Source organism: Camelus bactrianus, chromosome 12 (assembly GCF_048773025.1).
Source record: "Camelus bactrianus isolate YW-2024 breed Bactrian camel chromosome 12, ASM4877302v1, whole genome shotgun sequence".
Lineage (NCBI taxonomy): Eukaryota > Metazoa > Chordata > Mammalia > Artiodactyla > Camelidae > Camelus > Camelus bactrianus.
In genome coordinates, this window is record NC_133550.1 from 48575715 (window position 1) to 48599587 (window position 23873).

The 23873-nt window shown below is 35.3% G+C and overlaps 1 long non-coding RNA gene across 1 annotated transcript in view; it reads left to right on the forward strand.

Annotated features, from left to right (window-relative positions):
• LOC123617993 (uncharacterized) overlaps positions 1-14801 on the forward strand; it is a 30903-nt gene extending 16102 nt beyond the window's left edge. The window contains exons 2-3 of the long non-coding RNA XR_006726320.2: positions 4080-4123; positions 7418-14801. This is a non-coding gene — a long non-coding RNA (uncharacterized LOC123617993). The remainder of the gene's footprint in view (positions 1-4079; positions 4124-7417) is intronic.
• The last annotated feature ends 9072 nt before the right edge of the window (positions 14802-23873 follow it).

Genomic DNA, 23873 nt, shown 5'->3' on the forward strand with positions numbered 1-23873 from the left:
AACAAGAATTGCCAGTTTCCTAGGCTGTCTGAAATGGCTGAGCCTCTATCCCCACACCTTGCTCTATCATTGGGTGTGGACCACCCAGCAATGCATGTGACCCCAGGCAAAGCAGCTTACTGCAGCCGAAGCCAATCAAGAAAACGCTAACAGCTAGGCTAGACCCTACACCTTCCTTTTAAAGTTGACTTGAAGGTGCATCTTGTATTTATATAAGCTCTCAAGGGATACAGGAAGTAGCCACTGTTTTTCTTTTGGGGATGAGAATGATGAGGACCTAAAGGATCTTGTGGTGATGACAGTGCTGCAGAGCAGAAAACAACCATAGCTTATGCTGTTGTTGACCCAGTGAGAAGGCAGAATCCCTCAGCAGTTGCCAGTGTAACAAAAGGAACATATCAAAAGACCCAGCAGGATATGAACTTTAATAGATGAGAAAATAAAACATTCCTATTTCTTACCTCTACCTCCAACCTCTACCTCTCTGTCATGGTGTTGTGTAAGCCTTCTCGAATTCATGTCATTCGGGGAGAAGGTCTGAAATAACTGACTTGGAATTGAATATGACTATGTTTTTCCATCAGGTAAAATGTTGATTTAAAATGGAGATGAAGGTGAGTTATAGAAAAATAAAAATTCTAATTTGCATATCCAGAGACGTGGCCAAGAAAATTCATAACTATCTTACAGTAATTGAAATAAAACTGAATTCTTGCTGTTTACATTTATTAGGAGAATATGAATGGTTCTCCAAGTTTTGGTTAAGTCGGAACAATTACGTTTTATACAAATCAGACTTCTTTCAAAATGTTTGATAGTATTTAGGTCTTATATGCTTACTTGACAAGAGTGCAGTGTTGTGACATTATTTAGACACATGCCCACCTCACAGCCCTTTCCATTGTATTCTTTCATTCTGGAATGATCTTCAACAGCATCTTAGTCTTCTATGCCATTTTGTTTCTTGCTCAAATGTCACTTCCTCAGACAGCTATTCCTTAGATAACTTATTCATGTTTCCTTAACATGCTTTAACTTTCTTCAGCTGTTTATCGCTACCTGACATTATATTCTGTTATTTGTATGCTGTGTCCTCACAATAAAGGACACTGTGAGGGCAGCACACTCTTCATCATCTTCACACCCTCAGTTCTCACCACCTGGTAGATGATCAACAAATATTTGTTGAATAAATGATTGATGGTATTTACAGATTTGCCAATTCTGGAAATTCACTTAAATTGCCTCTAATGGGGAAAATTATACAAATTATTTTACTTCACATATCTTCCTATATGAAAAACTTCTGAATCCATTTAAAATAATGCCCCTGAAAAAATTTAAAATATGAAGGCACTAAAATGGCCTCATTCTCATCCTCCAATTTTCAAGCAGCATTCAATTGGAGCTTCAAATATACATCTTTCTAGATGGCTGAATTACAATGAAATATTGTCAAAAGCAACACTGGATTAGCATTGTTAATCAGACATATTTGTATTCCCAGGTTTCATGCACATAGCAAGATCACATTTTGCTAAACAGAGGTGAGACATTTTTGAGTATAGCTTAGCAGTGGGAAAATGGCATTGGGGGGGGGGTCAAAGGTAAAGGTAAAGTTGGAAAACCAGGTTTTCCAACTGTGAGATTTAAAAGGAAAAGGTATTTTTTCTTTTTCTTTCCCTTCATCCTCCTCTTCCTCTAGTTCTCTTATTATTCTTCTCTTCTCCCCGCCCCCCCCCCCCTTTCTCCTCTTCCTTCTTAAATCCTTCTGTGAAGGTATCCCACTGGGTGGGAGTATGGAGCTAGTTTTATCAGAAAAGAGCAATGGAAAACAACACTTAAAAATAGTGTGGCTGTTTCAAGATATTAATACTACTATTCTTAGAAAGTCTTTTTGTATTTTTAGATCTTCCACAGACTGAGGGGAGAAATGACAAACGGCATCTGGGATGTAGATATATGACAGATTGGCAAGACTTGTCCAGACAGGACAGTCAGTGCTTTATTTTACTTCAAATGTCTTCAGCTTATAAGTAGAGGATCAGTGAAAAAAGTGTTCTAGAATTAATTGTGTTTTTTCTGACATGTTTCCTTAGCTTATTTATTAATTTTCTAGTCACATAAATTATACAATTTTTGACTTTATTTCACCAAGATTTGTTGGGGGGAAGTGATAATGGATTACTGAAATAATATCGCTCAGAGGAGTTTAATATGAGCAGAGGATAATGCTCTATATTAAAGTATGATACATTACTTTGAATTGATGCCTTAATAAATCACATTTATCTTAGAAAAAAATCTTGTGTGTTACTGACCATGGATAATATTATCTATATCTCATTTTTATGTATTAAGATACATCTCAAAAAACAGTGCAAATGTCATAGCAATACAATTTAAAATTACTATACATATAAATGCCTGTTTATTGACTGGGACTTTGCATATAATTAAATGCAATAATCAAGCAGGTGTCAGAATAAATATATGCATTTCTATTTTTTTAGAAAGAAAATATAAATTTAATTTAATAAATTCCAGAGGGACGCATTACCAAGAGAAGCCTGCCAGTTAAGATTTGTTACTATGATGGTATGACGGTAGACAAACCATTTCCATGGTAATTTAAACAGCTTTGGGCATAAGAGGCGGGAATAAATACCTTAAATTCAGTATAGATGTGAAAAACAAGTCACTATGTACTCTGATGTATTCAGTGTGATGGAAGAGTAATTTGCTTTAATCCTCTGCAGAAACAACTCTGGGCTCCAAAAAGGGCAGACAGTTGAGAAGTAAGCAGAATAGTGCTCCAAGTACAGCCAGAGTGATCTATCAAAACGTAAATCTTTTAATGTCACCACTTTGCATCTTTATAAAGACACAAATCTATGTAGTGCTTTCTTGTGGTTCAAGACTGAAATCTTTCTCCTGGATTCACAAGGCTCTTTATAGTGTCATTCCACCTTTTTTCCAGGCTCTGTTTCAATCACACTTTCTTTTTCCTCTGTTCCAATAACACTAGACTTCTTTTATTTACTAAAATGAGCCATGAGAGTCTCTTTCCTGCTGCTGGGCAGCCAGGGAAGGCCTGGGCTCCCTTGCCCACTTAATTCCCTTTCATCCATCAGATTTCAAACATCACTTTATCGGGGAGGCCTTCTCAGGACTCTCAGTTCAGCCCCCAGCTGCAAACTATCAAGGCACCATGTACGTTTCCTTTGCTGTATGATTATTTGATTAATGTATTTTATAAAACTTGACTGTAAGCTCTAGGTGGGCAGGGACTGGGTCAGATTTTAGTCATCACTGAACTCACAGCTCTAGTATTTTATCTATGACCCCATTCCCTCTCTCACTCCCTCATTGTATCCTGCCTGTTTTGGAATACTGACTTTGAGATCCCTGTAATCCTCTATGCAACACCAGTTCCTCCCCTTCAACGTACAGCTAGAGGTTGGGGCTACACATCAGACCCTGAGAGATAGTCTACCATCAAGAAAAGTGAGGTGGCATTTGAAAGGAACTTGGTAGCAGTGTATGCAAAAAGCTGTAGCCTTTCACAAACTGTCTTAGTTCAATTTATCGAAGGACAAGAAAATAAATGTAGAAGAAAACCCCATTTCAAAACAAGAAAACCAAAGCAGTTGAAAATTTGCAAGCCATATTTTGGACTATACATGTGACATGGCCTTCTATGCTGAATTTGCTGCAGTTGTCCATTTTACAATAAATGCAATAGAATAAAGTTTAAGACTGGAACACAAAAAGTGAAAAAATGTTCTCCATAATTAGTACTTTTTTTCCCCCTTGGTTAGTATTAAGGCCATTATCTGAGACCAAAATGACACCAATGTGAGGGTCACTGTGCTTTAATTGGGAGAAAACAGTGAGAAAAGAAAAATAAACTCTTATGGTTTAATTACTAGTCGCATCAATTGTTATCCCTTCAGATATAAATACTTTCTTTATCACTTTCCTCAAAGTCCCTGAGAAGAGAGGTGATTACAATGCTTCCTATCTCCAAATGTGGGAAACTTATGTAATGAGAAATTGTTTCTTTTTTCTTTCTATAGCTTGCCAGACTAGAGGTCATCTAATCCAAGTTCCTCATTAGCAGGTGAGAAAATAATACTTGTATTGTGAATGCACAATATTGAGATAACTAGGTGATTTGTTCCATTTAAGTTGCCTCTGTGTGTGTGTGTGTGTGTGTGTGTGTGTGTACGTGTCTGTGTACATATGGATATCTGGACTTTTTTTACTGAAGTGGTTCATAGCTTACTAATTTCTCAAACATGTCTATACACCCACCACCATCTTAAGAACCGGATATAAACTTATCAAATAGTCAGGGTCAAGAAATCCAAGGAAATTCAGTGAAAGGGGGAAGATGAAGAGAGAAGAAAGAAAGACAGGAAACTTGAGAGTTCTATCTATTATGTTATTCATCTCCTTCTAAAGATATTTATATTATATTGCCTATGAAATCTGAGGCTCAATCTGGATTTGCTAACATTGCTCTATATGAATATTGATACAGTATGTTTTATTATGATGAACCAAGAAACAGGTATATACACTGAGAAAAGTAGGAGGAAGTACAACTGTGTACTGACATCTGGGTAGGACTAGAAAAATGCTCTGGACTTAGAAAAAGCTACAGACAGAATACAAATGACAACTTGGACATATGATGTAGCACACTGACTACCATATTATGATGAAAACCACAGCTGTATTAAAAAGTGGCTACAGTGATGAAATAATTATACATGGAAAACGTTTTAAATTTTAGAAAAAAGTAATGGGATCTTTTTAAAGAACTAGCATTTAGTTTCATTGATCTTTTCCTTTTTTTTTTTTTTTTGTCTCTATTTCATTTATTTCTGTTCTGATCTTTAAGGTTTCCTTCCTTCTACTAACTTTGGATTTTGTTTGTTTTTCTTTCTCTAGTTGCTTTAGGTGTAAGATTAGGTTGTTTATTTGAGATTTTTTTCTTGTTTCCTGAGGTAAGCTTGTATCACTAGAAACTTCCCTCTTAGAACTGCTTTTGCTGCATCCCATGGGTTTTGGATTGGCATGTTATCATGTTCATTTTTCTGTAGGTATTTTTTGATTCCCTTTTTAATTTCCTTGTGATCCATTACTTGTTTAGTACCATATTGTTAAGCCTCCATATCTTTGGGTACTTTGCAGTTTTTTCCTTGAAGTTGATTTCTAACCCCATAGTGTTGTGGTTGGAAATGATGCATGATATAATTTCAATTTTCTTAAATTTACTGAGGAGGGCATGGGCCAGCATGTGCTCTATTCTGGGGAGTGTTTCATGTGCACTTGAAAAGAATGTGTATTCTGCTGCTTTTGAATGGAATGCTCTATAAATATCAATTAAGTCTATCTGGTCTATCTGTCATTTAAGGCCTGTGTTTCCTTATTGAATTTCTGTCTGGCTGATCTGAATCATATCAGTCCAAGTAAATTTCTTTTTGACAGAAATACTAGACTAATGAACAAACTCACTCTCCCTCAAATATCATTAGGTGTAGTCTTTCTGAACTTTAGTAAGTCAATAGACAAGCTCTTTTATCTTATAGTTGTGAGCAAGATTTTATAAAAAAAGATGCTTTAATAGTGAATTAGAAAAATAATTGCCCTAGGAACACAATTCAAAGGGTCCAGATTAATGGAGTTGTGTAAACATGTAACAATTTTAACAGTGTATTTCAGATATTTCAAGGTCCATTTTGGCTGTCCCATGTGGAATACATTTTATCAATTAATGTATTGAATAATAATGATAATAATAATAATAATAATAATAATGTAATAAAAACTTAAGACTACTTATTTCTACCCATAGCCAACTCACTCCTTTTCCTTTTAACAAAATGACAGTTTTCTTCAGCTATAAGCAGTCTATAGCAGCCATGTGTTTATGGGTAAAAACATTATCCCTAGCCCCAGAGTCATGATTTAAGACAATCACTGTGCCTCCATACTGAGACAGGAAGGAAGGGGGCAAGGCACGGCCATTCAAGGAATGACACAGCAATTAACACCAACATGGTGGAAAATTCAAATCCAGGTAGGCCTTGAGGCGCAAGATGGTGGGAGATTTGACTTCCAGTAGGCTTTGAGCTTCAATTTATGCTCATTATAGTATGTTAGCAGGCTAAATGACTCCCACAGGCGCCATGACAGTTTTGAGGCTAACCATACAAGGTCAAAAAGTAGGCAATGGCCCAATTCGTGGGAACCCAGCCCCTGCCCCAAAGTAGTTGGAATAATCCTCCCACTTGCTAGCATATGAAGTTACCAAGCCAATAAAAACTAACAACCCTGCACCTCGTGGCCTCTCTCCCTTCTGAGTGAGACAGATAGCACCCTTCTATGGAGTGTGTAGCTACTTTTACTTTACACTATACACCCATCCCCATGCCTCATGGCCTCTCACATGCACTTTTACTTTAAACTAAGCACCCAACCTCTCACCTCGTGGCCTTTCTCTTGCCTTCTGAGACAGCCTGCACTCTGTCTATGGAGTACATATCTCTTTGAATAAATCTACTTTTACTCAACTGTGGCTTGCTCATGAATTCTTTCCTGCATGAAGCCAAGGACCCACACTTGGCAGGGCATGTCCCAGGGACTCAACTGAGACCTGGGACATAGCCATCCTCTCACTATACATTTTCCTGCATCAGTACCACTTTGTCAATGATTGGAAATGGTCAAGAGAGAACATTTTTGACCTGTAAGGAGAGTCGACTGGGAAAGGTTTTGAGAGACATAAAAAGGAAAATGTTTCTTAAGGTCTTTGGACTTTGCCATGAAGGAAAAAATGGCTGAAGATGCTAATGTCATCAAGAGATCATAGAGGAAAGAAGCCAGTATGCTGAAGTATAACAGGGAAGAAAGATATAAAGACTCTGATCATTGATAATGTCCTTGAACTACTGAATAAACTAAACTTATACATATGTGTGACCTACAGTGACTTTTGAGACTGGATTTTCTGTCTCCTGCAACCCAAAGCATTTGAGCTAATGAATCTTGAGTGTGAAGTGCTGCCCAGGATCCCATTTAATCACTTCAATAACAATATGTACCTGTATTTTTATAGCGAAGTAAACTGAGGCTCAGAGAGGAGAAGTGATGTGCCCACATTTCACTGCTACTAACCTGCTAAGTTGAGATATTCATTCAGGTCCCCTTGACTTTAGCATTTGAATTCTTTTCAGTTAAGATATAGAAAGAATAATCATAAAGTTTTTAGAGGGAAAGCAAATGTGTCAAGTGGCAAATTAAAATCCCATGAACTTTGAAAGACAGGCTGCCTCGAAGATGTGAAGATGTTTTGCCCTGAGGGCTTTTGCTGCCTAAGGCTATCATTTTTTTTTTCCCTAACTAGGCAATTTTGAGTTTCAAATGTGATGACCCCTTGAGGAACTGTATGTGGAGTCAACGCTGAGGATATATATAAAAAAAAAAAGGGTGGAGGGGGAATTAATGCTGGAATTCTGAGGCCACAAAGGACTACAACTTCAGGTTAAGTGTGAATGAGATGCTAAACCTGTCTCTACCCACTCTGAGCCCCAGGGTCTTACGAGGTAAGTTTCTTTGCCACTTAGACCATGAAAAAAGAAAAAATGCTCTTTAGAAATTATTGCCATATGTTGGATTTTGACTTGAGTTGCAGGAAAAATTTTCATCACTTTGGGAGGAAAGGCAAAAACAACAAAATAATCCTCCAATCATGAATAGTTTACTATGCAAATACTAGCCAGAAGCAAACAGGTGTAACTATGAGACAAAACTGACTTTGTGTATAAAAGGATTGCTAGAGATAAAGCCAGTCGCTTCAAAGGATAAAAACTCAATTCTCAAAGAAGATATAAAAATTATACATATATATGGATATCCATATATATGTACATGGATATGTACAAAATATATAAAGGAATAATTTTTAGAACTACCACAATAAATAAATGCATCTCTAGTCATGGTGGTAGATTTTAGCAGACATCTCTCATTAGTTGACAGAAACAACAGACCAAACAAATAAGTATTATATCAACAAGATAATTAGCATAATGTTGACCTAGTACACTCTGAAACTCAAGGATATACATACTTTTAAAGCATATACAAGAATATTTTAAAAATTAACTGTGTTCCCTAAATAAAGTTTCAAAAAATTTAAAAGGACTGAATTATGTACAACATGTTCTCTTACCAAAGTACATTTAAATACAGAAAGCAATTTTAAAAAGCTAATATGATCTCCAAAAAATGGGAAATTAGGAAACACAATTTTATATAATTCATGGTTCGAAGAAAAAAATCATAGGTGGAAATTATGACTAGAAATTGGAGGAAATTAGAGGCTATTTCAAACTTAATCAATACTAAATAGAAAATCTAAGGGGATATAGCTAATGCAATAATTATAAAATTGGAGCCTTAAATACTTACCTTTGAAAATAAGGCTGAAAATTAATGTAAACCATATGACTCCAAAATTTAGTAAAGTATAGGAAAGAAAACCCAAAATTATATGACAGAACATAATAAATATAAGAGCAGAGATTAATGATCTAGAAAACAAATATACAAGACAAAGTATAAACCAAGCCAAAAGTCAGCTGTTTTGAAAAGGACCAATAATTACAGTTGACAAACTTCTGGAAAGTTTGAATATGAGAAAAGGAAAAGAGGCATAAATAATCTCTATAAAGAATGCAAAAAGGAACATAAGCATAGGTGCTACAGACAGTAAACAGATAGATGGCATTATGATTAGTTTATGCCAATAAAAGTATGGAAAAATGTTCAAAATCCTAAGAAAATATAGCTTTCCCAAAGTGAGTGAAAGTAAGAGAAAATAGGAATTATTCCATAAACATAAATGAATTGATTACCCAAAGATCTTTTGATAAAGAAAGCTTCACAGCCAGATGACTTTTACCAGATAAACAAGAAGCAATTGCTATCTTGTGCAAACTCTAGGAGAGGCCAGAATTGGAGGAAACATTCTAGTTCACTGAGTAAGGCTCATGAAATTGTGTTACCAAATACCAATTTTTCATGAGATATTGAAAGCTTTCTTTTAAGATCTGCAACCTGATTGCCCAGTAATAGTAATTTCATTCCACATTATATACATAAATTATGCAAAAAAAATTCAGCAAAGTTCCTAATACAAAATTAATACCCAACAACAAATCAATATACAATGCTATATCAGCCACAAACAGAAAATATAATTTTAGAATAGAACATTTACAATAGCAACAAAAATATCAAGTATTTAGGAATAAGTTTAACAAAAGTATGCAAGATTGCTACAGATAAAATTATGACAGTTTTTGAAGGTTACTAGATGTCCAAATAAACAGATACATTACGATCGTGAATTGGAAAACAGTATTGTAAAGATGTCAGTTCTTCCCAATTTAATCTGTAGATTTGGTGCAGTTATTACTAAGGCCTCTATAGATTTGTTGCTGTTGTTATTGTTGAATTTGAGGAGTTAATTCTAAACTTTTTATGGAAATGCCAAAAACCAAGACTTTCTTGAAGAAAGAGAACATGATTGTTGGTGAACTTTCTCGAACAGATATTAAGACTTATAAAGCTATAAAATGAAGTGTTGCTTTGGAAAAGGTTTAGATACCTAGACCAGAGGAATAGGGCAGACAGTCCAGAAACAGATCCAGGGATATTTAACAGAGGTGGCACTGCAGTTAGAGGAAAAAATGGTCTTTTCATATTATGGTAGTGGGGTAATTGAATATTTGTCAAGAAATGGGCAGAAATTATAACCAGTTTTTCATACAATTTTCTGCATTTGCACAAAAGTGAAATGCAGGTGACTTAAAGTTAAGATTTTAGGATATCAATAGAAGAACATCTCTATGTACTTGATATACAGAAATATTTCTATGTTAAGGCATGAAAACCTCTAACCATAAAGGAAAAGATGATTAGTTTCACTACACTAAAACTGAGAATTTCACATCAAAAAAATAGAGACAATCACTGAGTAGAATTTGCAGCACATATAAGTAATAAAATATTCATATTCATAATTTATAGAAATTAATGAGGTAAACCAGACATTTCAATAGACAAATGAGTAAAAGGCTTGTACAGAGACTTCACACAACAGGAAATCTGAGTGGTCAATGGACAAATAAAAAGCTGATCAATTTCATTTATTATTAAAGAAATATAAATTAAAGTCATAACTAGGTATTACTCACTAGAGGACATGAAATTTAAAAAAAAATTGTGTGGCAAGAATGAGAAGTATAGGATTTTTTTGTAAATATTTTGGGAAACAGTATGACATCTAGAAAAGTTGCAGACATGCAAAATAGTTATTCTTTTCCTAATATATTCCCTAGAGAATCTCCTGCATGTTTATCCCCAGAGATAACTGTACAAAATTTTATGCTGTCAGGTTTTAAAAATAACTAAATTGAGAGCAACACAAATGCTCATCAACAGGAAAATGTATTTAAAAAATTGTGGTATCCTCAGGGAAGGGGATGTCATATAGCAATGAAACTGAATATACAGTTAGATGTGATAATGAATGAATGAATCTGACAAATAAAATGATAAGCAAGAGAAGTAACTTAATAGTATGCACAAAACCTTTTGAACTAAAGTTAAAAAACAAACAAAAAAAAACTAACTACATTGTTAAAAGCAAGGAATACATATATTTTTTAAAGTAAGAATATTGGTTTCTCCCATTAGGAGGGAGAACATGATAGAGGAAGGCATGATTTCAGACTTTCCAGGATGTTGCTAATGTCCTATTTTCACCTGATTAATTTAGGCATCTGTTTTATTAATATACCTTAAAATATACAAGTATATTTTACATAATTTTTAGGGTATGAAATATCTCAAAGAGCTATGTTAGGAAAAATAACAAACCAAGTTTGGCAGTACCTCAAAATGTTAAGTGTAGAATTAATACATGACCCAGAAATTCTACTCCTGGGCATATACCCAAGAGAAATGAAAACATGCTCACATACAAACATAGAAAACTTACGCACAAATATTTACAGCAGTATTATTCAAAATAGCCAGAACATAGAAACAATTCAAATATTGATCAACTGATGAAAGGATAAATAAAATGTGGCATATTCATACCATGGAATATTATTTCAGCAATAGAAAGAAATGAAGTACTGATATATGCTATAATTTAGATGAATCTTGGAAACATTATGCTAAGGAAAAGAAGTCAGTCCAAAAAAAAAAAAAAAAGACTAGAGATTATGTGATTCCATATATATGTAGTATCTAGAATAGGTCATCTACAGAGACAGAAAATTGATTATTGGTTGTCCGGGCTTGGAAGATTGGAATGGAGATATGGGGAGGGAGTGACTGCTAAGGGGTACAAGGGTTCTTTGTGAGATGATTAAGGTATTCTAACATGGACTGTAGGGATGGCTGCACAACCCTATGAATATATGTGAAAGGACTGGATTGTACACTTTAAGTGTGTGAATCCTATAGTATGTGAATCTCAATATATTTGTTAAAAATGGCCCCCAAATTAGGATAAACAAATAGAAGGTGCAGGAAAACAGTTTTTGGCTCAAAATATGGGGGAAATGATGTAAATAAATTACTAGCTAAAGAAATGATCTGCCTCTGTACATTCTGAGTTTCTTCTCACTCCAGATGTTTAAACCCAGATAAGATACAATGTAGTATTGAAATTATTTATGTGTGATTGACATAGATGGCCTTCCAGGTTTCTTTCAACCTTAAAAGTCCTTGGTTATATGAGGAGGGAACTAGTTTGACTTCATAATTAATACTTTATGAACAACTCAGTTCCTTTGTAGGATGAGATAGGGCCTAAATATATGAATAAAATAGTTAATAAAATGTGGAATGACTATATAAACTTTGCTAAATTGCATTATGAATCAATTACCTTTTTAAAAATTGAAGTATAATTGACATATAATATATTATTTATAGGTATACAACACAATGATTTGCTATTTGTATACATTGCAAAATGGTCACCACAAAAAGCCGAGTTACCATCTGTCACCATATTTTTTTTCTTGTGATGAGGACTTCTAAGATTTACTCTCTTTGTAACTTTCAAATATGCAATAAAGCATTATTAACTGTGGTCACAATGTTATACATTACATCCTCATGACTGATTCATTTTATAACCAGAAGTGTGTATCTTTTGACCCCCTTCACTCATTTCACCCACCTTCCACCCCTCCCTTCTGGCAACCAACAATTCCTTCTCTGTATACGAGCTTAGTTTTTATTTTGTTTTGTTTTATTTGTTTGTTTTTCTTGTTTTTCAGTTTCCACGTATAAGTGAAAACATACAGTATTTGTCTTTCTCTTTAGCTTAATAATCACAAGGTCCATCCATGTTGTTACAAATGTCATTTTTTTAATGGCTGAATAGTACTTCAGTGTGTGTGTGTGTATAAATAAAATCACATTTTCTGTATCTATTCATTCAATTATGGACCCTTGGGTTGTTTCTATATCTTGACAACTGTAAATAATGCTGCAGTGAACACAGGGGTGCATACATCTTTTTGAATTACTGTTTTTTTCTTCTTTGGATAAATATCCAGAAGTGGAATTGCTGAATCATATGGTAATTCAATTTTTAATTTTTTGAGGAACTCCATACTGTTTTCCACAACTGCTGCATCAGTTTACATTCCCATCAATAGTGCACAAGGGATCCTTTTCCTCTACATTCTCACCAGCACTTGTTATTGCCTGTCTTTTTGATGATTGCCATTCTGACAGCTGTGAGGTGATATCACATTATGGCTTTAATTTACATTACCCTGATGATTAGTGATGTTGAGCATCTTTTCATGTGTTTGTTTGTCATCTGTATGTCTTCCTGGAGAAGTAACTATTCAAATCCTTTGCCCATTTTTAAACTGAATTGTTTAGGGATTTTTTTTGCTATTGAGTAGTGCGAGTTTTTTTATGTATTTTGGATATTAACCCTTTATTAGATATACGAATTGCAAATATTTTCATCTATTCAGTAGATTGCCTTTTAATTTTGTTGATTATTTTCTTTGCTGTGCAGCTTTTTAGTTTGATGTAGTCCCACTCATTTGTTTCACTTTTGTTGCCTTTGCTTTTGGAGTCAGAACCAAAAAACCATCACCAAGACCGATGCCAAGGAGCTTAGGTGTTTCCTGAGTTTTATGGTTTCAGGTCTTGCGTTCAAGTCTTTAATCCATTTTGAGTTAATTTTTGTGTATGGTGTAAGACAGTGAGGTGGGAAGCCCCATAAAAAGGCAGAACCCCCAGGCAGGGCCACTACTCTTCTGCCAGCACCATCCAGTTCACTGGCCCAGAGGCTCTATCTCACTTTTTGCCTCTGAAATGGCTTACTTACCCCTAAAATTCTATTGGTTCCCTGAGCTCACTCCTGATTGGTTATTTCCTTCACTCCTGATAGGTCCACTTCCCTCACTCCTGATTGGTTATTTCTCTCCCTCCTGATTGGTCCATTTCTACAAAGTTTGTTCCTAATTAGTCAACTTTCATTATACCTCATTTGCATATGATGTTGCAAAGTGTAAACTGGGAGCCTATAAAAGCTGGTATAAACCTACAGACGGGGTCCAGAGCTTGGAGTGTTAACTCCTCTGGGCCTGCTGGCATAATAAATCTGAATTCTCCAACTCTCTGAGTGCTGCTTGGTTTCTTGCCTTGATCCAGGTTGCTGTCACAACTGAGCTGTAACACATTTTTCTGCAACAATAGTAGTCTAATTTCATTCTTTCGCATATAGATGGCTGTCCAATTTTCCCAATATCAATTATTGAAGAGACTGTCTTTTTCCCACTGTATATTCTTGCCTCCTTAGGCATAAATTAATTGACTATATACCTGTGGTTTTATTTCTGGGCTCTCTATTCTGTTTCATTGTCATTTGTCTTCCTAACATATAGAGACAACTCATTAATTTCAGAGGATTGTGATTTACTTCCACAAGGAGAAAAATACATCAATTGCCTTATGCTCAAATAAGGAGATATAATTCCCATGCTTCCTCTTCACCTATCTCTGTTTCCTTGGAAAAGAGATAATTCTTAAACTGTAATAGGAAAAATGTTTAGCTTTGGGAAAAAAATGAATGCCTCAATATGTGCTTCAATGATTCTTTTGATTTAGGAATTATTCTGGAAAAAAGTCTTGACCTGTATCCTGATTTTATGATCTGCAAGTCACTTAGCTCTTTAAATCTCAATTTCTTTATCAGCAAAATGGGATTATAATAATAGGGTTTACCTCACCGAGTGTTTGGAAGAATTGAATTAAATGAGGTAAACCATTTAGCACAGTACTTAACAGATGGTAAGGGTTCTATAAACATTTATTTTAAAAGCCAAAAAAACCCACATGACTTCTGTCCTCAGAACGGGTAGCACTTAGGCAAAGTTTCAGAAGTGCAATGGAGAATTAGGAAAGAACATTGCATTTAATCAAAACACTTGTGAGATTTATTTATATTTACAGTGATTTCAGCAGTTTTTCTCCTTCCAGTTGTCCAACTTGTCCTCAGGCTAGGAGGTGTAGAGAATGGTTTGACAAACTGGGAATTCTAGGTGTATATAAACATGTCACTTCACATACACCCCTCGAGGCCAAGGATGCATCTGTTTAGTGGACTGGTGGAAGACAAAAGGGAATAATCTGTTACATATGTATCAAAACACATTACTATCTTTCTGTGGACATATGTGGAACCTCACAGGGCATTTTATAGATTAAAGCCCTGAAATAACTGATGGGATATGCCACTTTTTCTTGATGCTTAAAATACATCCAAGATAGTCCAACAAAATAGTGAAAATTTCAGCTTCAGTGCTGATACTAAAAATATAAAAGCATGAATAAGTCATATCTTGTCTACCTTAAATTTTATCTTCAGATTCTTTCAACAATCTTTGGCTCTCGGCTGATAGGGCAGTCATAATCTGAGTTCTGAATTTATAGCTTGGGTGAGGCTACAACATTTCATATTCAGAAGCTAGATCAATAATGTTTCCATTGATCTTCAACTTGAAACAAATGCTGAGTTTTAGAGACTAAGGTAATGCTTACTTCAGTAAATAGTTGTGATATCTAGTGATTTTTCCCATTTTATGAAATTTTTGATGCATTCTAAAAATGTACACAGGGAACAAAATAACTTTAGAACAGCAATCTGTCTATATCTTTCTAATCTTCTAATTGTTTTATTCTGGCATTGAAATATATCATGTAATTTCAGTATTAGAGGAAGCCACTCAAGATTTTTAAATATCTTGAGTGACCTCTTTCTTATCATATCTTGGTGTAAAGGCATGTATCTCTTCTCATCATTAATACTGAGTTGTTCAAAAGAGGTAAATGCCTACCTATAGAATTCTTGTCTTTTTAAGAAATGTTTAAGTTACTTTTTTGGAGGGGAAGTAATTAGGCTTATTTACTTATTTATTTTTAGAGGAGGTACTGGGGGTTGAACGCAGGACTTTGTGTATGCTAAGCATGCAGTCCACCACTTCAGCTTTACCCTTCCCCCTTAGAATTCCTGTTTTCGTCTCAATCTCTATACTCAGTACCCAAGTTCAGGTTCTCAGAATCGCTCACCTGCTTCCCACCTAGTTATAGAGCTTATTTTTTGATTCTTTCTCCCAACTTTTGTATTAATATCACTTCCCCCAAAATCCTCTCCACTAACACATATATACCCATTATCAGAGTGTGCCTGATAAAATTCTACCAATCCTGTAAGAAAAAGATAAGAGAGAATTTCCTCATAGTTAATTTCTCTAACTACCCAAACCAGAATTAATTTATTTTGTGTATGTGTTCCTTAGCACTAAGATACTTTCCTTAAATTTAACATGTACTTTGTGATCTTTCACAGTTTAAAAAAATGCATGTAGTTGTTCCATGTTGTTAAATTGAGAGCTCTCTGAGAAATGGGGTTCTGTCTATTTTTTAAAATATAGCCCCCAAACCTACTATGATTCTGGCTCCTTGGAGATGAAATGGGGTAGAGGTAGTAAAGATGAAGAGAAGTAAGTAAGTTCAAACATATATAAAGGGAAAACTGTTGGAAATTTCTGATGAATTAAATGTCACAGATGAGAAGAAAGATAAAGACAAATTCTTTGTTTTTATCTTGGACAACTAGAACTACTTAGTGAGATGTGGAAGCATAAGAGATATTGTATTTGTGTGTGTGGGAATCAAAAACTCTGTTTTGTAGATGTTAAGGGAGCAGTTGATCAGTAATGAAATGTAGATTTGGGAGTCATTCAATTACAGTTAATGTTTAAATGCCATTGGAATGGTAGAGATAAAATAGGAAGAGAGTATACATATAGAAAAGTTTGCCCAGAAATAATCTTAGGAATTCTTCAACGTTAAAAAGGAAGAGGATGAGGAACTAAAAAAAGAGACTAAGAAAAAGGAATCAATGAAATGGGAACACAATCTGAAGAATGTGGTATCTCAGAAACTGGTAGATTGTACCATTGTGTATTTTTTTTTAATCCTGGGCATAATTTATTTTTTGCATAGACATAAATTAGAAGCTGTAGATTTAAAAAATGAGAACCAATAGTGCAGCACTTGTGACAGGAGAGCATAAAACCTGGTTGTCTGGGGGCAGGAGCCAGTGCTGGAGAACCACAGGGTGGCCGGGGCCTCACCTTCATTCCAGCTCCATCGTCCCAGAACCCATTCTGGGCACCCACCTGCACAGCAGCCCTTCCTGTCCCCTCCCCACAGGCCAGAACGAACCATAGAGCTGGAACCACTCTCTGTCTTGTAAGAGGATTACTCTCCCTGCCTGTTGCCATATAAGTCTTAGAGAAGGATACTTTCACACTGCACTACTTTGGACTCAAGTCATAAGACTTGCATTGGCAAATGGGATGTAAGCAGACATGATTTACACCATATCTGAGCAGAAAATTTAGAAGCATTGCAAGTTTTGGCCAGACCTTTTGCTCTTGAGCCCTCTGCCAAGGGAAGGGTATGTCCAAGAGAGAAGCTGCTCCTTTGACCTGCGTTCCAGAATGAGATGACACCTATAGCAGGTATGAACTGAAAGTACAACTTGCCGCAGAGCTATGACACGCAAAGCACAGAAGCTGACAGGTAACTAGAATCAGGAATAGCCATTTTGTTTTCTTAAGCCAATACAATTTCACAGTGTAACGTATATAGCATAATGCAGCCAAAACAGACTAATACAGAAACAAAAGAGAGAAAAATTTCAAGGAGGACCAGTGTTCAATTAAGCTGAATATTATGAAATTGTGTAAGACAGGTGTATATTGAAAGGTGTCCATTAGATTTACCATGTTGTAAAGAGGTTTGTTGTGACCTTGCAATTTAGAACTTGACTGAAAGGCGGGTGAAGAGTTGAACCAAAAGTGAGGAAGTGGAAACAGTGAATGTAAACATATTTTCAGACATTTTTTTGGCAGTAGATCTAACAGATGAGGTGATAGCTGTAGGTGGATATTTGTTATGGAATGTTTGTTTGAAGACAGGAGATAGTACAGCCTGTATGTTGAAGGCAATGATTCGTGTAGAGAAAACTGGCAATAAGAAGAAGGAGAGAAGATAAACTCAGGAGCAAAATCTTGAGAAAGTTACAGGCTGTATGTTTCAAAGCCCAGGGTGAAGAATTGGCCTTTGATAAAAGGAGGGACCTTTGTAAGGAAGGAAAGTCAGTGGAAGCACACTGCTCACGTTGTGCTGTAAGCTTTGCTGTGGTAGGCTTGCAGATTGGATAGTGGGAGGATGGGGACGTTCTTGTCTGAAGGCTATTTTCTGAAAGAGGTATGAAGTTTGTTGCTTTAAAGTAGGGCAATAAAGGAATACAGGAGATCTGAGGAGAGCGGGTCGAGCACACAGTTGCCAATTCCAGAGTGGGGAAACAAACTTACTAGGGAAAAAGAGTAGGATGACTAGGCAGAGCTGAGTGTTTATTTGAGGTTTAGGGTCCTGAATTTTAAGTGAAACTAGTCAGCCCAGGTATGTGCCTTTCTCAGCAACATTCAGCTTCTTGATGGCAGGTTTGGAGAAGGCAGATATCCGGCTCAGTCAAACCTGGACTTTTGCCAGATGTGTGTGTCAGCAGGAGGGAAGGATTAGGAGGAGGATGTCTTCAAGAACTGCTACTGTTAGAGGTAAATGGTGTTAGAAAGGAAGTATCATGGGTCCAGATAATATTTTCTTGGACAGCAAGTACGATGTGACTCTGTGTGGTAAAAATATTTTAAAAAGAAAAAAACAAGTAACGAACATTAAAAAAAAAACACTTCTTTTCCTTTCCTAAAGTGGTAATGGCCAGGGAAATTCAGCTTCCAGAAAAAAATACAGTCACAGAGAATTTCAGATTAAAGAAATCAGCAAGCTGCAGCTTTACAAAAGAAGCCAGATGTGGTTTGGGAGACTATAATGAAGCGGAGAAAGTCCTTTCTTCGAAATCAACTGAAAAAAGATTTAGTACAAGCCTTGAGCATGCGTGTAATCATAGTCTAAGGGTAAACCTACAGAAAAGGCATTTATTTTGCTATAACTTTATAAAAAGGATAAAGAGACCTTTAGAAAAGGTACTTAGCTCAAATTTTATGTTTCCTCAAAAATAAAGCAGTATGAATGAATGAGTGGAATGCAGGAATATGTTTTCTGAATAACGCCAACTGCTGTATATTAACTTAAGAAAAGCCAATAGTTAGAAGCCTGCTAAAGCCACAAACCCAAAAATGGACTTACGGAATCTAATTTATAGGATTCTTGTCTCTTATAAATACTGCTATAATAGTGGCCCCTTCCTCTCATAGAAATCTCAAGATCAAAGATGAATGGAAAGCAACTTTCCAATATGCATTGTTACAAAGTTAAGATATTTAACATCCTATTGCTATTTTCTTAGGGTTTTTTTTGTAGACTTTGTACTTCAAAAAAATTATTTTTTGTACTTTTTTGGTTTTAGTACATGTAAAATGAGTTCATGTTTTTTCTAAGTTTACTCGTAATCTATTTCCATTTTGCAATATTTTTCTATATAGATCTTGGGTTCCTCAACCCTGATATCTCCTATTATGGTTTTTAAAAATGGATGTTAGTGTATTTTCCAAAGTCTCATTTGGAATTTGAACCATAGTTACTATTCACAGCTGTGTGTGGGGTAAATGGGACTAGGTTGCCAGGTCAAATACAAGACATCCAGTTTAATTTGAATTTCAGATAAAATTTGAATTTCAGATATTGCCTGGAACATACTTAGACTAAAACATTATTTGTTGTTTATTTGAAATTCAAATTTAACTGGGTGTCCTGTATTCCTATTTGATAATCTGACAACCCAAAAGAGGAGGCAGAGTCACTGACCTTTCCCCCTCCTGTCACTGTCCCAGTGCTGCCTCAGATCACATGACCACGGTGTCTCAGGACACCCCAACGCTCCTAAATGTCAAGCTCTGAGCATAGTAGCCATCTTAGGATGAGATTGATGCACGTTAAAATGCCAACCAAGGACAGATGGAGAGAAGCGACTAAGTCAGTGGGTTGCAGTATGTGGCTCAGAGTCCAGACCCTGGGGGCAGTCAGAATCCTGTAAAATGAGGATGGTAATAATTCATTTTAGTGTTTTTACAAGGATGAAGTATAATTATGTCTATAAAATGCTTACTACAGTGCCTGGCACACAGTGTATCATTGACTGTTATCCAAAGATTAATTTCTAGTAACAGCATAAACCCTACTGTGAGACTGAAACTTAGAACAACAATGTGTACTGCTCAGAGTCAAAAGGTTAGCTTCAGTGCTGCATACACATTGTATATTTAAACTTGGCCATCAAATTTTTAAATCACATCTCTGTGTAAGATTTACAGATTTAACTATTAATATTTATCTAGCTGTATTAAATCTCATCTTTATAACAAATGAAATTCAGTAAATTAGAATTGTCTACATTAATTCCTTATGCATATCTTAACGGCTTCTCTAATTAGACTGATAGCTATTAACTTGATAAGAAACTCTTAGTGTGTCTGAGTGATGTTAATTAGGTGTGGAAAGGTAGTGAATTCGGCTCAACTTAATTTTTCCTACTGAGGTTCATTACTGTTAATGTTTTAAACTACATTTGATACATATATAATCTTAAAAAGGATTATGAAGGGAATCAATTACAAAAATCCAGGGCATAGAATGAGTTAACTTAGCTAAAATTATGTAGAAACGAGTGTATTTAACCAGATAAAAGAGAGTTACACAAATGTCTAAAATATTACTTTTCCTGATTTTTAAAAAAATTGTCGGGATTGAATGACCTTTGCATTCTTTTGTTGAGAACGCAAATGAGTGGGCTAAAATATGTTATATTTCAAACTACTTAAGTGTTACTTTGAGCAGTGTGGAGTTTTAGAATGACCATGCACTTAAAGCGATATTGGTGGGGAAACTCTTCGGAAACCAGCATTGCATTAACATTTTTAATAAAAATAATTACTCAAATTTCTAAAATAGTGTGCAGTATTAAAACTACTTAATTAATAAGGAAAGAATATCACTTCTCTACTCTATGATCTTTTGGCCAAATCCCAACTAATGTTCAGCTTTTGCATTGTCATTCAAAATGCCAATTCACAGCTAATTGTTGCCATTTCACCCTTAGTTCTATTTGGCATTGTCAGAGGAATTATTTAAAAGTATTGAAATTCAAGATGCCTGGGGATTAAGTAGAGGAACGAATAATTTCCAGACTCAGTAGGATTCTGAAATTTCTGGCAGATGTTATTTTTAAAAGATGCATTCTTCTAACTGGATATTTTCATTTAAACTAATTTTATAGCTGATTTTGCCCAGTACATTATAAATTCTTGAAGGAGACAGAATTTTCTGTTTTCTTGGGGAAAAAAAAAAAACCTAATTGAAATAATGAGCTACTGGATTCATCAGATTACTTTGTTGTTATGGTAACTTCATTTTTTAAAAATAGAGAAAATAGATGTGTTGTTAGTTTTGAGTATAAATTTTATTATAAAAATTTTATCTCCTACAGTGCTTAGGATGCAATATAGTCATCTTTAATATAACATACTTAATTCCATAGGGCCTACACTCACGTGAGATTTCTATTTGAAAACGAGAAATCAAAAAAAAAAAAAAAAAGAAAAAGAAGGAATAGTTGCCTAGATTTAAGTAAAAATATAAGAGCATATGAGACAGAAATTGTTTTTCTCCTTATATTTCCCAGAAAATGTAAGACTGCCCTGGAGTGTTGGTTTTAAAACAGATCATTCTTTAATTTGAAAATAATTGCAAAATTTTGTCTAATGTTGAAAGGTAGAGTTTTCTCAAGATCTGTATCTGCTTGTCAAAGATTCCCAGTTAACTAATGGAGCACTGTGACAGACTATTAAAATGTATTTTCTTAAGCTAAACTGAATAATTAATTTTAGTGGCATCAACTTTTTTTAATCAGGTTTATTTAATTCTTCTCAATTGAAAATTTTACCTTTTTCTCTGAATTAACTAAAAATAAAAAAAGTCACTTCTTTATCAAGATGCATTTTAGGACATATTTTACAGAATACCTAATATTAATAAAGAGTTAAAAAATTCTATAGTACATGAAAATCTCTTAATTATCCCAAACTATTAAGATCTACTATTTAGTGAGTATTATTAGCAATGGGTCAAATCTTTTTCTAAGTTCCTAGGAGCACATTGATTAATACATCACAGCTTTTACCTTTAAGAAGCCTTTTACCCTTAAGAAGGCTTAAGGGGGTAAAAGACAATTAAACAGACCATTAAAATACAAAGTAAGGTGTGATAGGAAAATAAGGGATGTTCAGAATTCTGTGGGAGCAAGGGGCACCTATTTCAACCTCAAGGGATCATGGGAGGATTCCCAGAGGATGCAATTTATAACCTGATTTCTAAAATATTATTAGGTATTAATGGAGTCATGTTGAAAAGGGGAGGACTTCAGTGAAGAGCTCTCAAGGTGAATTAAAAACTTTATTGCCAGTTATGTTGCTTTCATTTGTCCTTGCTCTACACCGGAACCTAACACACTATTGTAAATCACCTATACTTCAATTAAAAAAAAAACTTTATTGCATTGCCATATTGGAATTAATGTCAAATTGTGCCTGTGGAGAGACACTTCTCCATGGGGCTTACACATTTCTGTACATCTTGTGAGCAGACACATTGATGGCTAGTTTTCTAGACTGTCTTTTCAAGGATGTATGTACAGTGAACAGCTTTGCAAGATGGAGGTAGTATCTTCTTCTTGGAGCAAAGGACAGGTTTGTTTATTGTCCAGTACAGTAATATCTCCCTCTGGACAGAAGTCAGGCTGGCTTACTGCACATTATCAAAGATTCAAGGTCCCCGAGCTTAGGGTTCTCTTCTGTAGTGCAATCTGTTGCATGGGTAGGCATCATGTGGCCCCCTTCACATCCCTCTTTGGGAACCCAGGTTCAGAGAACTGGCTCAAATGCTGTTACTTTCATTACTGCCATTTCTGTGAGTAATAAAATTTCTAATAGAAGTCTTGTGTCTTATGTAAGCATCTGTAAACTGGCAGGCAAACTTGTTAGCTAGCAAGTAGGTTAAATTTCAGGCCAATAAATGTCACAATCTGACTCTTCAAAATAATTAGAAAATAATTTCTCTCTATTTTCCTCCTCATAGATGGAAAAAAGAAAAAAGATTCTGTAGCTCTATTGGTAAGCAAGTGGTTGCTGATTCAATACATGACTATTGTGGCTAGAACACAATGATCTATTTAGGTAAACAAATGTTGTTAGTCAGATGAAAAACTCCTGTGTATTCGAAGCTTAATAAACATTATTTGTTATAGTATTTTTTTCCCAGAATAAAGTGCTTTTGAAAAAAGTGATGGAAACTATCATGAAATAAATGGAGATTATTATTGTCATAGTAACAAATTTCTGCTCTGATACTTTTAAAATAAATTTTCAGAAATACTGTTTATAAAAATACATAAGTGAGAATTATCATGGAAAATATGGCTTAACAGCATCATCCATTTACTCACATTTACTATTTACCTGTTGTGTACCAAGCACACAGTTTTAGATGTGAGGGATACAGAAATGACTAGCAGACAAAATTCTTGCTATCATGGAGGGAGAAAGGTAATAAATAAGTATACAGATCAGATCGTTGTATAATATATCTAGTAGTAATTAATGCTGAGTAAAAATAACACGTTTAATATATAGAGAATGCCAGCAAGAATGTAACACTTTTTTAACAGAATGGTCAGAGATGGCCTCTATGCTAAGGTAACATTTGAGTAGAGAACTTAAGAGTGGAAGGGAGCAGATCCTGCAGGATTCTAAGGAAGAAGGTTCTAGGCTGAGGCAAGAGCAAATGTAAAATCCTGAGACAGGAGCTTGCTTAGTGTACTTGAGAAGCAACAAGAAGGCCAGTAAAACTGTTCGGTAGTTAGATAAGTGGGGGCACCAGGCAGACAGGTGGAGGAGGGGAAGGATGGTCCGGAAGACGGTGTTATGCCCGCCTCCAGCATAAAAGGGACTTTACTTCTTCTAAATGAGCGCCAGCAAGAAACTGGTTAGAACCCAACAGCCACGACTTTGCGGTAGCAGAAAGGACCTAACCAGACATGTCCCAACGTTCATTGTATTATAATTAACATTGTGGTTTAGGCTCCGCCTACCTCCCCATGGGTTTTTCTGTGTAAACCATGGGTAAGGACATGTGCAAATAGGCCAAACATGACTAAGCATTCC